This window comes from Zonotrichia albicollis, chromosome 7 (assembly GCF_047830755.1).
Source record: "Zonotrichia albicollis isolate bZonAlb1 chromosome 7, bZonAlb1.hap1, whole genome shotgun sequence".
NCBI classification, from domain to species: domain Eukaryota; kingdom Metazoa; phylum Chordata; class Aves; order Passeriformes; family Passerellidae; genus Zonotrichia; species Zonotrichia albicollis.
The window spans coordinates 33,238,812-33,257,102 of record NC_133825.1 but is presented as its reverse complement, the minus strand read 5'-3'; the positions used below and the strand labels follow the sequence as shown (position 1 = coordinate 33,257,102).

The window sequence follows — 18,291 nt, the reverse complement described above, 5'->3', positions numbered from 1 at the left end:
AAAGAAATTAACTACAGAGAATGTTAAACAGCAGAAGAGGGCTAAATTATTCCACAAATAAAGATTAAACATGCAAAGCACTCTTCTACCCGAGCCCATTTTTCACCCATTTAGGTTTGCACTACCTAAAATAGCCAAAATAATATGCTAAATACCTATCTGCCTTCTGGGCATTGATTTTCTTGGAAACCTTTCCCTTCTCATGAGGATATGTCAGCAAACCTGACAGCACCTTGCAATTTGGAGGAGAGGTCCAGCCTGTGCCAGGACATACAATAAACCAGTCTTTCTGAAGCTAAAGTTTAAGAAATGAGCACACTAGTGACATATCAGATGTGGGAAAAAAATACCAGTAAATACTGGGAGTGATCTAAAGTTAGTTCTCATTAAAAACATTATGTAGAAGCCAGCGACATTTAAGGACCTAATGCTAAGCCAAATGCATTAGGTAATTTATAAACATAGCTACAATCCATCTAATTTAAGAAAAGGTTGGAAGAATGTGGGGTCACTGGCCTAGTGTAAATATTTCCCATTTACAAATTGCAAAGCAAAAACCAGAGACCACAGGCTAATTAAAATAGCTGGACAAACAATGATGGGAACCATGAGGGGCTATTTTTAGGGGACCGTGTGAGAGCGCAGGCAGCCAGGAGTCCACTCAGTCCAGAGGTGTCACATGGCTGCTCTCAGTCCTTTGCACTCTCTCACCCCACCACAGGCAAGGTGAACCAGACAGTATGATATTTGCTTCAGCCCCACACACCTCCATCCAGATTTCATGCAGTATTTTGCACTCTACACAACACATTGGATGAATTCCCATGGAAGTATCCACAGCATCACCATCCTTATCCTGTCCCAGGTTCCTTCACAGCAGAAAGATGGGGTTTGGGCAGTGAGAGCAGGGCTGAACTGCCCCCACATTCTGGGAAATGACAGGAGGAAATTGTGGTGTGCTGCACTACAAGAGGAAGTTCTGTTATGCTGCAGTTCAGCTGATACTGCAGAGGTGCTGTGGTACAAACGTGTGTTTATCTCTGGGTGAAGAGAGGTGAAGAGAGATGAAGAGAGAAAAGATAAAACATTAAAACTTGTTCTAGTCTAATGAGTTGCCTGAATTACATGGGTTTTCATTTTCTGGTTTGCAGAATACAGTTTCTGCGGGCCAAGAAAAAGAAAGAGCGAAGCACAGCAGAAGAAAATAATTTTATAATACAGTTTTATTCCTCAGAAGTCAATGAAGCATCAAAACATGCCTGCATTATCTCAAAAACTCAAGAGTCCTGCAAAATGGGTTCAGAAGATAATGGGGTGCAAAATGTCTCCCTGCATGGTTTTGTACTGGAGCACCAGTGGACAGTGAAGCGGAGGCCAGCTGGTTTAGGAGAAAGGTTTCAGCCCAGATTGGAATCAGACAGGGAAGAAATTTAAATTTTCACTTCCTCCTTCTCAAGCCAACTTTCTTCCTAGTTCAGAATGCTTCTCAGGAAAGGGTTATTGGAAACCACAAAGATTTACAAAAATATTCAATTTTTGCATGTCTTGGCAGAAAAACAGGTACCAGGAGTATGCATTGCACAGCAAGCACACTTGCTTAACCTGCTTCCAGCCCACCAGCAGAACAGAGCACACCCCTAAGCTGCAAGAAGCAGCACAGCTGTTTGCATTTCTCATTCCAGTAATCCGAATAATTATAACATTGTCTCTCCAAAATGATATGACTTTAAGCCACATTTAAGAAAAGTCAGCAATCTAAAATCAGCATTCAGTAAACCAGAAAGCACTAGAGAGAGAAGGAGAAGCTCATGCCCATCTTTTCAGAAAAAGGCAATGTGTAATTGTTCAAGGTTTTGCTGAATGTCAGGAATGGAAGATTAACAAGGAGTGAGATTATCCGTGTCAGCAGGAGGAACTCACGCAAACTCAGCAAGGCCAAGAACAGCTAAAAAACCTGGCCTGAAAGATAGCAAATGTGCTTCTCTGCAGAACAGAGCTGAATAATGAGAAGAAAGGAGCCAAATGAGGGACAGAAGGAAATGGAAGCAGGGCGCTCAGAGACAGAACTGCCTGGTGCTGCTGCTCTGCAGGAATCAGCCCAGCTCCTCCCTGGGCAGCACACCTGGGCGGGCTGACACTGCCCTGCACCACCTGAGAGGTCCCTGGCAAAACCTGCCCAGGGAATTGGGTGAACCACGATGGATTTTCATTCTTTCCCTGTAGCTGAACTTGGAGAATGGACTCAGTGATGTATGTGGAGTAGATGCCATCAGAGAACACCCTAAGAATTCCCCTAGGCCTAAAAACTATGTCACAACCTGTTAATGATGAATAATTAGATGAGTCCTAGGTAATCAGAGAATATTCCTAGTAGTAAAGTGATTCCTGGGACTGAAAGTCACCATACAAAATGTACTAAAGTGGCTGGTATCAATAAACCAACAAATGGAAACAAAATAATTCTTTACTCATTCTGTTAAGGAAAAGGCATGTGGTTTGAATTATGATCAAATAAACCACTGCCTTCAGGCATTTTTTGAATGTTTCTAGTCTGTTAAATTCATTAGAAAATTCACACTGTCAAATATTTGAATAAAACCATAATGGGGATAAAGAGAAAAAGACTGTCTTTTCAAAAAAGTCACAACTGGTTTCCTTTAAACTTTATAAAAGTGTTTTAGATAAAATAAGATAAACATAAAACAATAATGAAATGACTACTGGTGAAAATTCTATGCGGCAAACAGGTACGTGATTATCTTAATTCAGAGATTAAGGACTCTTCTCTTAGGAACAAAACTAAACACGTTCACAAAATCAAGGCTTCTAGCTGATCCATAACAACACTCATACAGATATTGTCCCTGATTTCAGAAGTGTTTACACTCAATAGAGAGCAGACTGAAGTGTTTAAGCACTGCAAGCTCAAACTGCATTTTCATTGCAGTCTTTCAGTCAGTGACAGAAAGTATTGCCGTTTCAAAACAGAGCAGCAATTCCTGCACCCAATGTTCCCACATCCATTCAAAAAATGACTGCACATGCAGGCAGGCCTGAACAGAGGCAAGGTTTGATGTCTTCACTGGCAACACTTTTAACAGTGCCCATGTCATTTGGGATCACAGCTCCCTGTGATTTCCATGTTCCAGCCCTGTTGAAGGACAGCAGCATTTCACACATTTCAAAGTGGTGCACAAAACCTGGATATTTTGGAAATTGATGTTTACTGCAGAAGCAGCCTGGCATATGCAGCTGAGCCAGCTCTAATTGACAGAAACCATTTCACAGACTGAGTGGGAGCTGGAATACGCTCTGCTTGCTTATTGCTTCAGGGTTTGTGCTGTCCTTACAGGAGGGATGTAATGAGACCTTGGACTAGTCTTTTTCCAGCTTAGTTGAGCATGACAAGCAGGAAACATCTCCATTGAAAAAAACCCATCTCTACCCTTTCTGAAAGACTGCAGATTTTTAGGAAAACAACTGCAGAAAAAAATACAAAACTTCCATGCTAGTAATGCAAGATCAGAAGAAAGCAAGGAATGGGTGTTGTGTATAAAATGTGCAAAAATGGAACACCCTTTAAAAAGAATATTTTTATATAATTCAGCATTAGATGCCTTGATGAATGGTTAATTTCAGTGTGCTGATTCACATTTTCCTTCACACCTTTCACAGTTTTACCATTTATTTGGGCATCAATATAAAAAAAAAATCTAGTCATAAAATTTTGTAGTTCCTTCAAAAATTATTTGCAGACTCACTGTTCCTACAAAATACTTCCAATATAATCACACAGTCCTTCTATTTACTATTTGAGCTACATTAGTTTGTGAAGTCCAGGAGATTTTAATAATACTCATCCAGTATATCAGGGGTTTCCACTGTGGCTGGTACCAGAGTGAGCAAACACCTAACCTTGCAATTAGAGATGATCTGTAAATCCAGGCCTATGTACACATGGTCCTGTTGCTTAAGACAAAAAATCCCTGTCAATCCCACTGTCAATTTGAACAAAATCACCCTGCAAAATACATAGAGATTCCTGTCAAATACTTGCATTGGTATTCTTTCCAGATCTCGCCTTTAAACACCTACAACATGCTTTGGAGATGTGTTGTTAACTTCAGAGCAACCAAAGTATATGCTCAAGTTTACACTGGGAACTTATGAAAAAGCCATATTTATCCTCTTCTGGCATTATGGACTATGCAATAGCTTATGCTGAGTCCTAGATGGAAAAACCTCCAAGGGAGCATTTTTACTAGCACATTCTGCCTTCTGCAAATTACCATGGTATGATTGCAATACCTTTGTGCTTTTTTCTAACTGCTGGTCATATTTTAAAAGTGCCTATTGCTCTTGAGTCCAGAGCTGCATAAACAAAAACAATAATAATTAATAACTTTTGCAATTATCTGCTGCCAACAGAAATCTCAGCTTCAGCTTTGACTGGATACATTTATACGTCTTAAGTTGTTATCTAGGGTTGCTATGCACTAACTGTTGGTATGTTCCATCCCAAAGGCGGCTCCTTGGGAAACTTTGAAGCTCTATAAATAGAAGATTTTATTTATTATTATTGTGAGGGCACAGGAATGCACCGATTCACCCTCAGGGGACAGAGACACTAAAGAACCCTTGTTTCAGTGTTGGATGCAGAAACAGTTCACAATGTGAGGTAGAGAACAGCTCTAGTGCCAAATATCCTGTAGGAGCAAGAAGGAGAGATCAGTGGACAAAATCCATCACACCCACTGCTCACCTTTTGCAAGTTTAAACTGGGCTTGGCTCCTTTCCTCATCCCTGGAGGTTAGCAGACCCCTCTGGGATATCTGACATGCCCTTTTTCCTGTAAGGAAGGATCACAAGCTCAGGACACCTGGCAGACAAGAGAGGAAGCCTTCCTGAGTGGCTTAGCCCAGGCACCAAATGCTGAGACAGCTGAAGAGAGGTGGCAGGACCTTGGCCCTAGAAAGGGGACAGAAACCCAGCAATGGCTGAGATCCCCTGAGCAAAGAAATACACACCAGAGGAGATTTAAAGGGACCAGGGACAATGAGAAAATATTAAAAATTAAACAAAAGAATAAAGGGAAATCTAGGAGCAGTAGAACATGTAAAGTCATTGTTTTTCCTCTAAAATTTGCAGGTTTGATCCTATATATGTATATTCATTGTGGATTTTCCTTTCTGTTGGCTGCTGCTGGGTTTTGGGTTACTCAGCTAAGACAGATAACATACAAGCCATTAAAGGGCTGAGATGCCTCCTTACCCAGTGGATTTTGCAGTGTGCTGTGCTGGGAGGTGATGCAGAGACTCAGCCTGGCACCAAGCACCCTCCCTGGCACTGGAAGGCGTCCCAAGCACACCAGGGCCTGCAGTGCTGCCCAGGGGGAATGGTGCTGTGTCCCAGGGGTCACAGCAGCTCAGGTGTGGGGTTCACAGGTGTCTGCTCTACAGAGACACAATCCTGACTGCTGGAATGCCACAGGCTGGGCAGACCTAAGCTACAGATATATCATGGCAAGACACCTGAGAAAATCTTCTGCTAGAAGTTCTTGCATATGTGCCGTGTTGTTAATCATTTTATCCCAAGCATGATCTCTTTGCCTTGAAGTTAGAAATGTCTTCCATTCTGGAGTTAATTCACAATCTTAACAACACTAGAAGGCAGGTTTTTGTGGTCAAATATATTGCCACATTAATAATTTCAGAATATTACATGAAGCACGAAAAGAAAAGAAGTGAATAAATTTACAGAAGAAGCTTGCATGGCTCACTAGAGAATTAAAGTGCCATTTTATTACACACACCTCAGAGTTAAAGTTTTAATTTTCTTTTAAAAGATCTCAATATATAACTTTCATCCTCTGTATTCAAAAACACTTAGAGAGGCTGATTTGTTCCTTTGTTGTAATCCACAGGACAAATAAAGCTATAGTCAAGTGATGCTCACCAAATCTCTGCAATTTCCCTGTGATATTGCTCTTATTGTTCTTATTTTTGTATTCATTGTTGCTCTAATAAGGAACTTTTCTCCAAGGATCCTGATGTTCTTTAAATACAAATGAGTGAGCCTTTCCCAATCCCTTGTGAACTGCTCTGCGGTCTTGTCTTACAAACAGATTAAAAAGGAGCACACTGAGGCAGAGAGGTGTTACTGGCCTTATTTCCACAGGAACTGACTTTGAAACAGTTCCTAGTTAGTGATTTGGCTCGGGTCAAACCCCTAGCTCTAAGTTGGAGGCAGTTCCAAGAATTATTCCCTGTCCCCTGCTTGGGACAAGCCTCCCTGTCCAGATGCATGGCTGCACACATTCTTACAGTACAAACACAGCAAGAACTGCGCCTTGTGGGTTTCACTTGCCCTGCTGAGCCGGCACTGAGCAGCTTTTAAAAGTGGAAAGGCATTCAGAGGCATCTTTTTCTTTTACAAGCTGCAGACATTTGCCTCTTAGTGAAGAAGGTCATCAACCAGGCACAGAGATCCCTGTGAATATCACTGCAGCAGTTTCCAAATGGCTCCTGGATGCAGCAGCCCTCCTCACTGCCTTATATTGCAGACCAGCAGAGTTATATTTGGAGGCAGATATCGGGATTATGTTCCCAAGAGGCTCTGATAGAGTAAGTTCAGAGTGTGTTGTCATGATGGACATGCACACATGTGCCCTAGCAGAGTAGAGGTCAGCCATCATTCATGAATATGTGGAGACCACTTACAGTCCAGTTACAGCATATGCTAGTAACATGTGTTCCCCACACACCCTGCTTTCTCCCCAGTAAGCTGCTGTATTTTTAATGTCTCCATTAGCTTTTGGAACAACTGACAGCTTTAAGCTTTTCCCTGCAAGGAGCTCCAATGTGGAAACATCATGCAGCTTTCAATCACAAGACAAATGGCTAAAGATTTTGAGAGGAGATTCCAATTCCAGCATAGGAAGCCTACCCAGCCAACCCTACACCTTTAATATAATTATTCTTATAATTATTATAAATGCACCTGGTTCCTGCAGTACTATTTGTCTTTAGAAATGCCCTTGCTGAAATTGCAGGTGAGTGTCTGCAATTCTGTCTTTAGTGTCTGTACCTAAGGCAATGTTGCTGGCCCTCATGCTTCTATGGGGAGGCAGAAGATTCATCATTTAATGCAGCAACACCAACTTACACCCAAAACATATACATTTCTGCATTTGTTTCAGCACAAGAAATAATTCTTTCACTTAAAGGGAGAAAAGTGCCTTAAGTGGTTTCTACATAAGTCTGTCAGTCCGCAGTCCCCCTCAAAACCATGAGTTATGTTCACAGCTGCTAAAGAAAATTCCAGCTGGTATTGCAAAGATTCAAAGTGGCAAGCAAATAGAAATACTATAAAGTATCTGCTGTCCTGAAGTCTTGTATCTTCAAGAGATGCTCTCAGCCCCACCGGCAATGAAAAATATGCTTGGGTATGAGATAAAATGATGTTTCTCTAAGGGCCATGTGATTTAGTCTGGGAGCAGTAAATTAACCAAGGCTCTTAATTTAAACATCACTGAAAAATATACAATTTGCTATCAAAAGTTGGTTCAGTTTTAGTGGAAATGCCCAGACATGGAGAGGCAAGAAGCTTTCCCCTCTCAGGTGGTTCAGTTTTGCAGAGATACGAGGAACAGGAAGAGGTAAAATCACACTGCTGTCACTGAAGGGAGCAAACTTTGAACAGCAATTTAATTCAATTTAGAACACTATTCTGTGAAAGGACATCCATCCCTTGGTGCAATCCCTTTGATTTTAGCTTTACAGTAGTATTTTGGCTAAGGGGCGACTGGCTGAAGGAAGAGCAGAGCAGGTCACTGAAGCTGCAATTCCACATGCTGTGCTCATTGCTGCCAAGGCAGTGAGGGTGTTGGTGCCCAGCAGTTTTCTGGCTTAACCTTAATGCCCATCTCCCGTCTCTGGATCTTGCTGGCCTGTTTGGGTGCCTCAGGTGTGGCTCTGAAGAAACAGAACAGACTGAAAGACTCCTGATAAGAACTTAAACTAAAGCTCATCTTTCTGGCAGAACTGAGTTAGGAAGAAACCACACATAATTATGTTGGCAGCCAAGGGAAGACAATAAGCCTCTGGAAACCAAGTAAGGGAGATATTTGTGTGATAAGCTGTGGTTAGCTGGCAGTGATAAGAGATCTTACCAATTTTAATCTTAAATAACAGTTGCATTTAGAGTAAGAAGTGCATTTAAACTGCTCATGTTCATGCTGTGGTATTGTCAATTGCTACAAAACACTAAAGGAGTGATGTGAAACCTCAGGGAAGTTCTCTCCCTGTTACTGTTGTATTCCTTTCTTGAAGGTGTCGTTCCCAACTCAGGCCCAGCCCAGCCAGGAGCTGTGTTTCCTGTATCCCCCATGATGCCACACCTTCCTGTGGGTGCAGGGGTGCAGGCTGTATCGCCCTGTCACACTGTCAGGATATGATTCTGATCAGCTTTCAGATCATGTGAAGCTTATCTCCCCTTTTTGCAGATGAGCAAGGAGATAGCATCCCTCATTTCCCTGGCTGCTCCTCTCCCTATCTACTCTCATGATTTCTGAAGGGATAACACATCCTTTTGTTTTCTTCCACATGGGAGCAAACAAGTTAGTTATTGTAAAGTTATCAACAACTTTTCAGCAGGAGCACTTTGGACAAACACTTGCCGGCCGTTGACAATGTAGGTTAGGACAATGCTTTGGTAGGTTACCATTCACCCTTACACTCCCATCCAACAAATGAATGACAAACATGAAGTAAACCAGCACAAGAGCAACAGCAATATCAGCTCACTGATATGAATCTTCAAGAAACTGCTGCTGCAGAGAAATGTGCCATGGGCCATGAGTACCATAAGTCAGGATACCCACACACTAAAAGTCTGTCTTCAGGCATTTAAACACGTAGGTGGAGGTGGTGATTTTTATTTTTACAATACTACACAGCTGGAGAAACCTTGGGACCACTGAGTGAAGTCCTGACCATCAGCATCCAACCTCTCTCCTGGATGATTCTCCCAACACCAGCAGCAGCCAGAGACCTCGATGACACAATTGCTTTGCTGCATTTACTGAATTGCTTTAGTTTTCAGGCAAACCTACAGAACCATAAATACTTGACTTGAGGATAGAATTGTGAGTTTAGCTCCCAGGTGGCTTGATGACGCCCTAAAGAAAAGTGCTCTGTGAGGACAGCCCTCCTGGAGAAGGGAGAAACCTGCAGGGGCTCCAGGGGAGGCACCTCCAGCTCTCCACGGCCTGGGTCACAGGGATGGGGCTCTCAATCAAGCCACTTGTTCCTCTCTTGAACCCAGACCCTGCAGGCAACAACAGAGCAAGCAATCACACAGCATTTCCTTATCTTCATGGGCACACTCCAAAGTCCTATTTTCAAAAACAATGTGAGCACTTATGAGAATAAGTCCCAGTGAAAATTACTTTTTGCAAGTGGAACTGAATTTTGCACTTTCACAGTTGTATCTCGACCTCTCTTGTGCAGGATAGCTGGCAAATCCTTTTATCCAGTTGCTGACAGCCACTCAGCAGAGCACAGCTCTTCAGGCTCCTAGAAAACATCCGTTTCTAAACAGGAAAAAGCCAAAACTGACCAGATCTTGGGACAGCAACAGACCAGCTCGGAGGAGGAGTTTAAACAATAAACTCTGGAGCTATCTTGCTAGCAAGTTTTTCGTTATTTCTAAGGCTTAGAAAGAAGAAGGTACTGACAAGATTCCACATCAGTCCTTCAGAGAATCTAGCCTTCTCTAGCATCTTTCAACAGGAAGATACCCAGATTATCTACAATCCAATTTATTTAAGCCTTCACAGGTCACAGTGAGTCCAGGAGGTGAAACACACCAGAGTAACAAAAGGACTGTCCTCTAAACCATCACTGTTGGGGATTTCAGAGGGAAATGTGAGATGCAGCTAGTCCATTGTGATAGGAGAAGACTTTGAGGCAGGCAGCCTTCAGACCTACGCTGGGAAGGGCAGGGTGTGCCCTTCTCCTGAGGGGGAAATGAAGAGAGAAAGCATTTTTGCTGAAGATTGACAGATTGGACATTTCTTCTCCAATACTAAGGAGTTCAAGAGAGATTTTATGTATACTCAAAGGAATGAACTAATTTTTGTAAATGCTGATTGTAAATAAATAAATGTAATATTAATCATAATTTCCATCAAACTCTAGGAGAAATCTATCTTTGCATTACTTGGATAAGGCTCTGTCACTAGTTCAGCCTCGCCATTTTTAGAAATTATTAGAGTTTTATAGCAGGTCTGAAATTCTATGCCAGTGAGACTTTGATTTTAATGCATATTAATGGCAGAAATGGGGGAGGGGAAAGGAAGTTGGTGTGATTCCCTTATAGAGTACAATACTAAATAAGAAGATTCCAGCTGTGCAACAGGAAAGTTAAAATGGTTTGTTTGGATCATTAATATTGCAATGAAAACTAATTAAACCTAGAGCTACAAGGAGGAGCTCATTAGAGATTTGAATAGAGGCAGCATAACACTCAGCAGCCTCCAGTTTTAGCAGCTTCTTTTATCACACCAAGTGGGATAGCAAGAGCTCACTGAAGAGACAAGGATAGTCTGAAGAGCCAAGGGGATATGGACACTCAGTCCATGGGATCAACTGCAAGGGCTTCTTTGGAAAATGCTGCATGAGCTTGGTAGCTCTGCAGAATGAGCCAAGCCCTGTCACTGGCTCCCTGCTCAGACTAACACTGCTGCTATGCTATATCTCTGTCCCCTTGTCTGACCTGACATCTGAAACTTCATCTAAAATTTCCTTAGCCTAAGAGCCCTCAAATATGCTTTACAAAATATACCTACTCATTTAGCATCAGTCCCCACATGCCCACCCCAGACATGGCACTTCATAGTCTGTAGTTTAAGTGTGACCCTCAGTTTTGCAATTCCTTTCTCCTTTTACATGTCATGCCACTTTTGCTGTAGTCAGAGGTGTCCCTGCCCCTGTTCTGTGGCCATCAGCATCCTCCTACAGCTATTTAAATCTTCTCATTTCTGCTACTGTCATTCCCTCCCTCTCCCACGGCCTCCCTACATCCCTACCCCTCAAACCCTGCTCCCAGCTTCACACAGAAGCCAGGGACTATACTAACCACTTCCATGGGCATTTGTCTCAGAAGTGAATAATGATCAGACTGGGCCTCCCTAAGTCTTGCATCCTTGCAACTTCAAGTAAATACTGAAGCCCCAGCTAAGCTGTTAATTATCCATGGTAAGTGCTGGTAAAAGTGCTTGTATTTCACTCCACTAGAGGCTGCCAGGGTGAAGGAATGACCTCTTAATGCTGATCATAAAGGACTTCATGGGGGAGAGTTCTGAAAGTAAAAAGACTCCTGGTAATTTTACTGATGTTGTTACATTGCTGAATTGGGGTCCTACTGGTGACTTGAGAAATTTAGAAATCCTTCAGTCATAGAGAAAACAGAATAAGATACTAAAGCAGTGACATACTAAGCTGCACACACGTAACTCAGGCTTGAATTTTTCTTACATGATTTAGACAATTGAATGCCAAAGGAACACGACATGTGAGGCACTGGAACTGAGAAGGCAGTGCCAGATGTTGCCCAGAGAAGCTGGGGGTACCCCACCCCTGCAAGTGTTCAGGGCTGGTTTGGGCTCTGAGGAACATGGTCTAGTGAAAAGTGCCCCTGCCCATGACAGAGAGGTTGAAACTAGATGATCTCCAAGGTTCTTTTCCACCCAAACCATTCTATGATGCTGAAAATGAACAGTGTCAGACCATGTGAACCTGTGGACTACTGAAAAATCTTCCATTTTCAAGTCAGAAATTTCCCACCACTACAGCAGGTACTTATTCGGGTTTTTATTGTTTTGTCCATCTTTGGGCATCAGAGAAATAAATTTTGAACAAAACTTTCTGTTATATCTGCTGCTAGGTGATAGTACAGCCAAAGGACTGGACTGGAAAAGGCAAAAGCTCAAAAAAGGAGAAAACAGGCAATTTAAACTGAAGATCCCAAGAGATGAGAATGGATCCAGCCCAGCCTGCATTTCCAGGCAGGAGTTACCAAGTCATGACTTCCTTAGATAGCCAAGGAGAAGAAAATCATGGAAAAACGCTGTAAAAGTAAAAATTAATCACTGGACATGAAAAATGTCCAGAGGCATTCGACATGTCTTGACACTGGAAATGTCTAGGCAAACCAAGAGCTGTGAGCTATAGGCAGAAACAGCCCCACAGGCTGCAGGAGTGGCACCACTGCACAGACCACTCTCCTGGCATCCCAGTGGTGGATGGTGGCATTTAAGGATACTCATCACCAAAAGGGGATGGTTTTGATTTTCTGCAGCCAAAACAGGGACACGTAGATGTGATCTCTTCCTCACTCCTCATCCTGCAAGCCCTTGCTTAGCTGAACCTACAAAGAGACTTGGGGTACATGGGCCAGGCTCAGGTGCCAGCAAGCCCACAGAGAAAGTAAGAGCCCAAGAGTGGCCAAAGTGCACTTCAGATTTCCCTTGAACACAGGAGTCACAGCCTAAGCTGATATCCATGACACTGAACAGATTTATACAAATCCTGCAAAATTCACACCAAGAGATCAGGGATTATGTTCTGTGTCCTGTTTCCACCTCTTCCCAGGGGGAGAAATAGAAGAGTTTGTCATGATGTCACTTGTGCCTCTTTATAGCAATCCTGAGAACCTACATTCCACTTTCTATTTTACCCTTCCTGATGCTCTCCCTCAACCAAAGCCCTCAACAGCATGGTTTTGGAATGACAAATATCTTCACAGGCTTGAGTGACTGCAGTAACCTCACATTCCCTTTCCTGGTGCAGCTTGCATATCACAAATTCACATAGTTCGAAGTCAGCCCTTGAATACTTCACATGCTGGTTCTGCTGCTTCCCCCTATGGCATCAACAGCTTTAAGCAACCCCATGCTGCCCCTGACCTGGCTCATCTGATATGCTTTAGACTGATAAACAGGGCCAGTGACAAAAGGGAAGGAAATCAGGAAACATGTTATGGCAGAGCTCTTGATTTCTACAGAGTAATGAGGATCACATTTATATAAGCTGCCATCAGTGACCACCTCACATTTGTTGTCCACCACCAAAAGCTTTTAAGGATATTTTTAAATTAAAGCTTTTAAGGATATTTTTAAATTAATCTAATTCACTAAGGGGTCTTTGTGAGGGGAACCAGAGGTGCAGGAGTCTGCAATCTCAATAGGGATAGACAATGCAGGGGAATGCCATCCACCAGAACTTGTGGTGCTGCAAGGATCAGTGAGAAAGGCAGTCTGGTTTCAGATCCCTCCCATAAGATTAATTTGGGCTGTGATGCAGGCAGAGGTTAGTACACAGCAAAAGCTGAATGCCTTGGCTGTCACTTGATTAGGCATAGTGATGATTTTACTAGCAAAGTGCCTCTGCACTGAGATGCTGTTTCTGCTAACTGCCTATCAGTAACTCTACCTCCATAGGAGAGACTTCAGACCTCATCCAGCAGAAAGATAACATAGGTTCGATCCTATAAGATTCTAAGATTCTATCTTAAACCATAATGTAGATACTTAAATTTCTCTTGAAGGAGTTAAAACAAGTTTTTACATCCTTGTATCTATATATAACTTACAGGATTAAAGAAAGAAGGGTGGTAACATATTTAACTCTCTTACTTCAGCTATCTAAATTTGAATTTTACTGCCATTCTTCCTTTGTCTATAAACATCTTTCCACTCACTTTGGCAGGCACAGCCCTACCATGCACAGATGAGATTTCTGAATGCCTCTGTCAGAGGCTGAAAGCTTTCAGCTTTCCACAGAACTGTGCACATGAGCAAAAGGACTGTTTTCGCAGGCAGATAATGTAATCAGTTTTGGGGAATCTGCATGAAAATGAATGCTGAATGGTGGTTTAACTGTAACCTGGTGTTTATGAAGATGTCTAATGACTTTTAGTGCTTTTAGATGTCAAAGAAGAAAAAAACCACATTTCTAATACCAAAGAAGGGATTAACTTGTTTATGCCTTTTATATTCCATTAAAGATGCAACATTTGCTTTATGTCAAGAGAAGTCCCAGCTTCTTAAATGCCTTGTCTAAGTGCAAATATTAGCTGATACCAAAATGGGATACAGTTAGGTCTAATGTCATGTCACCAGTATTGCTCATATTATAAAGAAAGTGGCAATTCCTTTGGATAAGAACTGCATGGCTTGTTCAAGTAACTCTGCTCTATGTACATTCAAAATTGGCTTCTGACAACAGGATTTCAAAAGTAAAGTGCAACATGTCTGTACATGCAAGGAATAATATAAATGAGCTGTAGGAGCCCAGTTGTCCACTGCTCACTAGGCATAGCTGCCCTTGACTAGCAGTCTGAGAGCAAAACTTCCTTATCACTAAATCAAACACAAACACACCCAAAACCACAGGCTGAACATTTCTACCCAGAAACTAACCAGGTTTCTTGTACATGTTACATATTTCACGTTTTGTGTCCCCTCTTTTGATGGCTGAATTGACAAGGAATAGAAAAAAAATCCCTGGGTACATCAAATTTTTGCTGTGCCAGTGCAATGAATCATTCTGTTCTCTGGTTACAGCACATCATGAAAATGCAATTCAGTGGGTGACCCATCCAAGAGGGGATAACAGGGGCATGAACTACCTGAATTACCACTCCTAAGGAGATCTGAATCTACATTTTCACAAAGGAACAGCTGGAGTTTTTCAGGAGTTAATTCCTCATAAAGATGCTAAACCTTTCCAATCTTACAGCATATTTTCACTTGAAGATTTAGTCTGTTGAAAATCCCATTTTACACCTGAAATAGGAAAGACAAAAAAAACTAGCCTCTACTCCACCACCTATGTTCTTTAGTAGATCATTTGGAAGAAACTCACCATGGTTTCCTTTTAATAAAGTCCAACATGCTTTCACAGAATACAGACGGACAGGAGATGCAAGAATATTGGATGGAAATTGGACATACTTTACCCTTTCCTCTCGCTCTGACTGCTTTTTTCTCCTCCTCCACACACACCACCTTCAGAGAGTAAGCACCCAGCCATTTTCAGAGGTTGCTTAGGAGCTTTCCAAGTTATCATCATACACGTCAAAGGTATTTTAAGACACAGCTGAGTGTACCAGAATATGCAACAATGACAAAGCCAGGCTGCCTGGCGTGTTTTGTTCATGCTGTATGAATACCTACATAGGAAAAATTCCAGCAGTGCTGCCTCACTAAAGGAACTTTATCAACAAACACCCCTCCAGTGACTGAGATAACCAGAGGACCAGACGATATCACCCAGTGAATACTGGAGCCCTTCATTTAGGGTCACCCAGTCCAAAACTCACTACTCAGAGAGCCAAATTCTCCCATAATGACTTCTTTCATGAGCTTTGTGGGATTGTTTCTTCCCTCTGTAGCATCGCAGTTCCTCTGGCACTTCTACAAATACTACAGTATCTCCACTGGGGCTTACAGTGCTTCAGAGAACATACAATCTATGGAAAAATCTCCTCCTCCAGTTGCTCACTCAGATTTCAGCAATGAGACAAATAATGTAGAGACTGCTGCAGCACTGTCTTTCATGGGCACACAAGAGAACATGCCCCAAGGCTTTTTTCTTTGCCTCCTTGCACCTCTAAGAATTGGTAACAGGGCCAAGCTATGGTGTTCCTCAAGTAAAATCCAGAAAACGTTTTAAAAATGTACCAGCATCACTATAACATAACACAATGCTTTACATGAAAAAGGAAAGAGAGATGGAGGGGAATAAAAAAGGAACAAGACTGGAATGCCGAATGGTTTCCCACAGTATTCCTTAGCACCAAGGGAGGAAAGCATTGAATAACTGGTGCAGGCGTGTTTCCCTTTGTTAGCACGCCCGACATCTGTGATTCTGCTGCTTGCTGCCCTGTGGAATCCCTTCCAGTTGTCCCAGCAGCTCAGAGTCCTGACAGAGGGGGTGATGGAGAAAATAGCAGAGGAAGAGCAGCTGTGAGTTTTCAAGCATAGTTTCCATTTGTTCTGGATGCCCACAGCAAAAGCACCTTGATTTTTTGGCAGTAGCCAGCCTGAACATGTTTTCTTCAATTTGTTCCATGATGTGATGTGACACGTTTATGGAAGGCAGCATACCCACACACAGCAGGCTGCCTGAGGGTGTCTGATCACCACGGTATCCATCAAGAAAAATGAACAAAATCTTTCAATCTTTTTCAATTGGACTCAAGATTTACTTGGGCACACTCTGAAAGCATATATTTGAGCCTGAGGACTGGTTCTGTGTGATGATGAGCTTTCCTTAAGAGCTGTTAATGAAACGAAGGAAATGACCCCCGTGGATCAGATCAAGGAATTGTTTCAATCTGTGTCCAGCTGAAGAGGATGCTGGAATCCTGTCAACAGAGGATGTTGACATGAGTCAGCCAGCAATGTTTGCATGGGTCAGTCTGTAACAGAATATTCTGCTCATATAGGGTGCTTCTTTTTGATTTTTCACTTTGGGACTGCATCCCATTGCACTGGACCTACTACTTTCTTTTCAAATAGGTTAGCTTGCCATTATTGAGAGAACTTTTGTATATTTGTCTGTCTGATTTTTCCTGATGAAATTCTTCATTTTACAACATTTGGTTTTTTCATTTTTTAAGAGAATCTCCTTTTTGAACCCACAACTATCATGGCACTCCATGCTATCACCCTGGTCCTTGCTTCATGCTGTTTAGTGCCATCTGAGTCCATTTTTTGCCCATAGAATGAATTCCACAGACAATCAAAGTTGGCCAGGACAGATTTCTTTTGAGCCTCAGATGGAACACAAGTAACAACATTTTAGTGTGTCTCTAATTACAGCCACCATGACAGTTCATATGTGTAGCAATAAAAATAACCATAAACCTACCTAATCATCAAAGTAAAGCAAACAGCTCCTCTCTGTATCATCATACACAGGTACTGGAGTTGCTAATAAACCAGGAAGAGCACTGAGGCACTGGAGTAGCATCTTTCCTATCTCCACAGTTTCTTAAACAACTTTAGAGGCGTATTTTTATTAAGTATATGAAAGGCAGATGATCTTAAACCTCAAAAAGAGTCTGTATAATAATTGTGTGCTCTTCTAATGCTCTCCAAAGACCTATTCAGAGTCCGTTCTGAAAGACAATAATATATCAAGAACTTCTGCAAACTTCCTCCTAATGAACACATGCCAATTTGAGACCAAGAATTCTGGCCTCGGAGGACAAAATAACCACTGCACTTAGTCTCTGGGTGTTTTGCTACTTTATTTCAGAGTGATTCAAAATCTAATTAAATTTCTAAACTCTAATGAAATTACAGAAGAAAAATCATTTAGGATTATATTATATACAATTACTCACAGCTGAAAATTACAGTTAGCCTCTTTCACCAAGATAGAGTCTCCTGAGAAATCCTTGTTATTCATATAACGTATAAATCTGACATTACTCCCACTATTTACAGGTCGAAGGTAAAAGCAGAATTAATTAAACATATATATCCTACCCAGTGGCTGGATGGTGAAGAACAGGGGGAAGGCTGATAATGATGACAGTGCTTGAAACCACATTTCCCAATTTGGTCAGGAATCAGAATAAACCTATTACAAAGCCGGATTCTATTAAGTCTGCCTTATTCTGGTCAGTGCTTTTCCTTGGTGGAGGTAAGCTGTGAACAAGAACAGTGAAGCTTATACATTGTGCAGTCACCTAGCTAAGCTCTTTGAAGCATTCATGGAAAAGTAGCAATGGAATAAAGCAAATAGCTTTAGAGATTTTATCCAAATACTCAGATGCTTAGCTCCTTCTCTGAAATACTGAAACTACTCGAGACTGCTGATTTGGGCCATCAGAAGCAACAAAAACCAACAAACAAGATACAGCAAAAACCCCCCCAAATAAAAAAAGCCTCAATCACCAAAGCCCAAAACAAAACAAGCAAGCTGACATTCCTGTTATTACTTCTAGAAGAGGTTTTCAGGAACCTTGAAGCGTGGGATTATTTGCAGATGAAACGAGGTACAAAAAACACTGGAGGTTTCTCACAAGGGTCCTGATCTTTCCCATCCAGCTGGCGCAGAGATTTTTGTTTGCTTGGTTCTGGTGTTTCCAACTCTGGTCCCATAGAGAACCAGGCGCAGAGAAAGAGCAAAAATTAATTACACACACACACACACACACACACACATATGTATGTGCACACCAACAGTACAGGTCAAAGCAGTAACAAATACTTTC

General features: G+C 41.9%; 1 protein-coding gene across 6 annotated transcripts in view; it reads right to left on the bottom strand.

Moving 5' to 3' along the window:
• The window catches only part of C7H10orf71 (chromosome 7 C10orf71 homolog), a 73,869-nt gene that overhangs the window by 25,795 nt on the left and 29,783 nt on the right, over positions 1-18,291 (bottom strand). The window contains exon 1 of one of the 6 annotated variants that reach the window (XM_074544950.1): positions 15,022-15,168. The exons of 2 other annotated variants lie outside the window; for them this stretch is intronic. The gene's annotated coding sequence lies outside the window, so the exon portion shown is untranslated. Of the gene's footprint in view, positions 1-4,762; positions 4,850-14,927; positions 15,169-18,291 lie in introns of those variants that run through there. 3 more of the 6 variants (XM_074544949.1, XM_074544948.1, XM_074544951.1) reach the window with 3 other exon arrangements.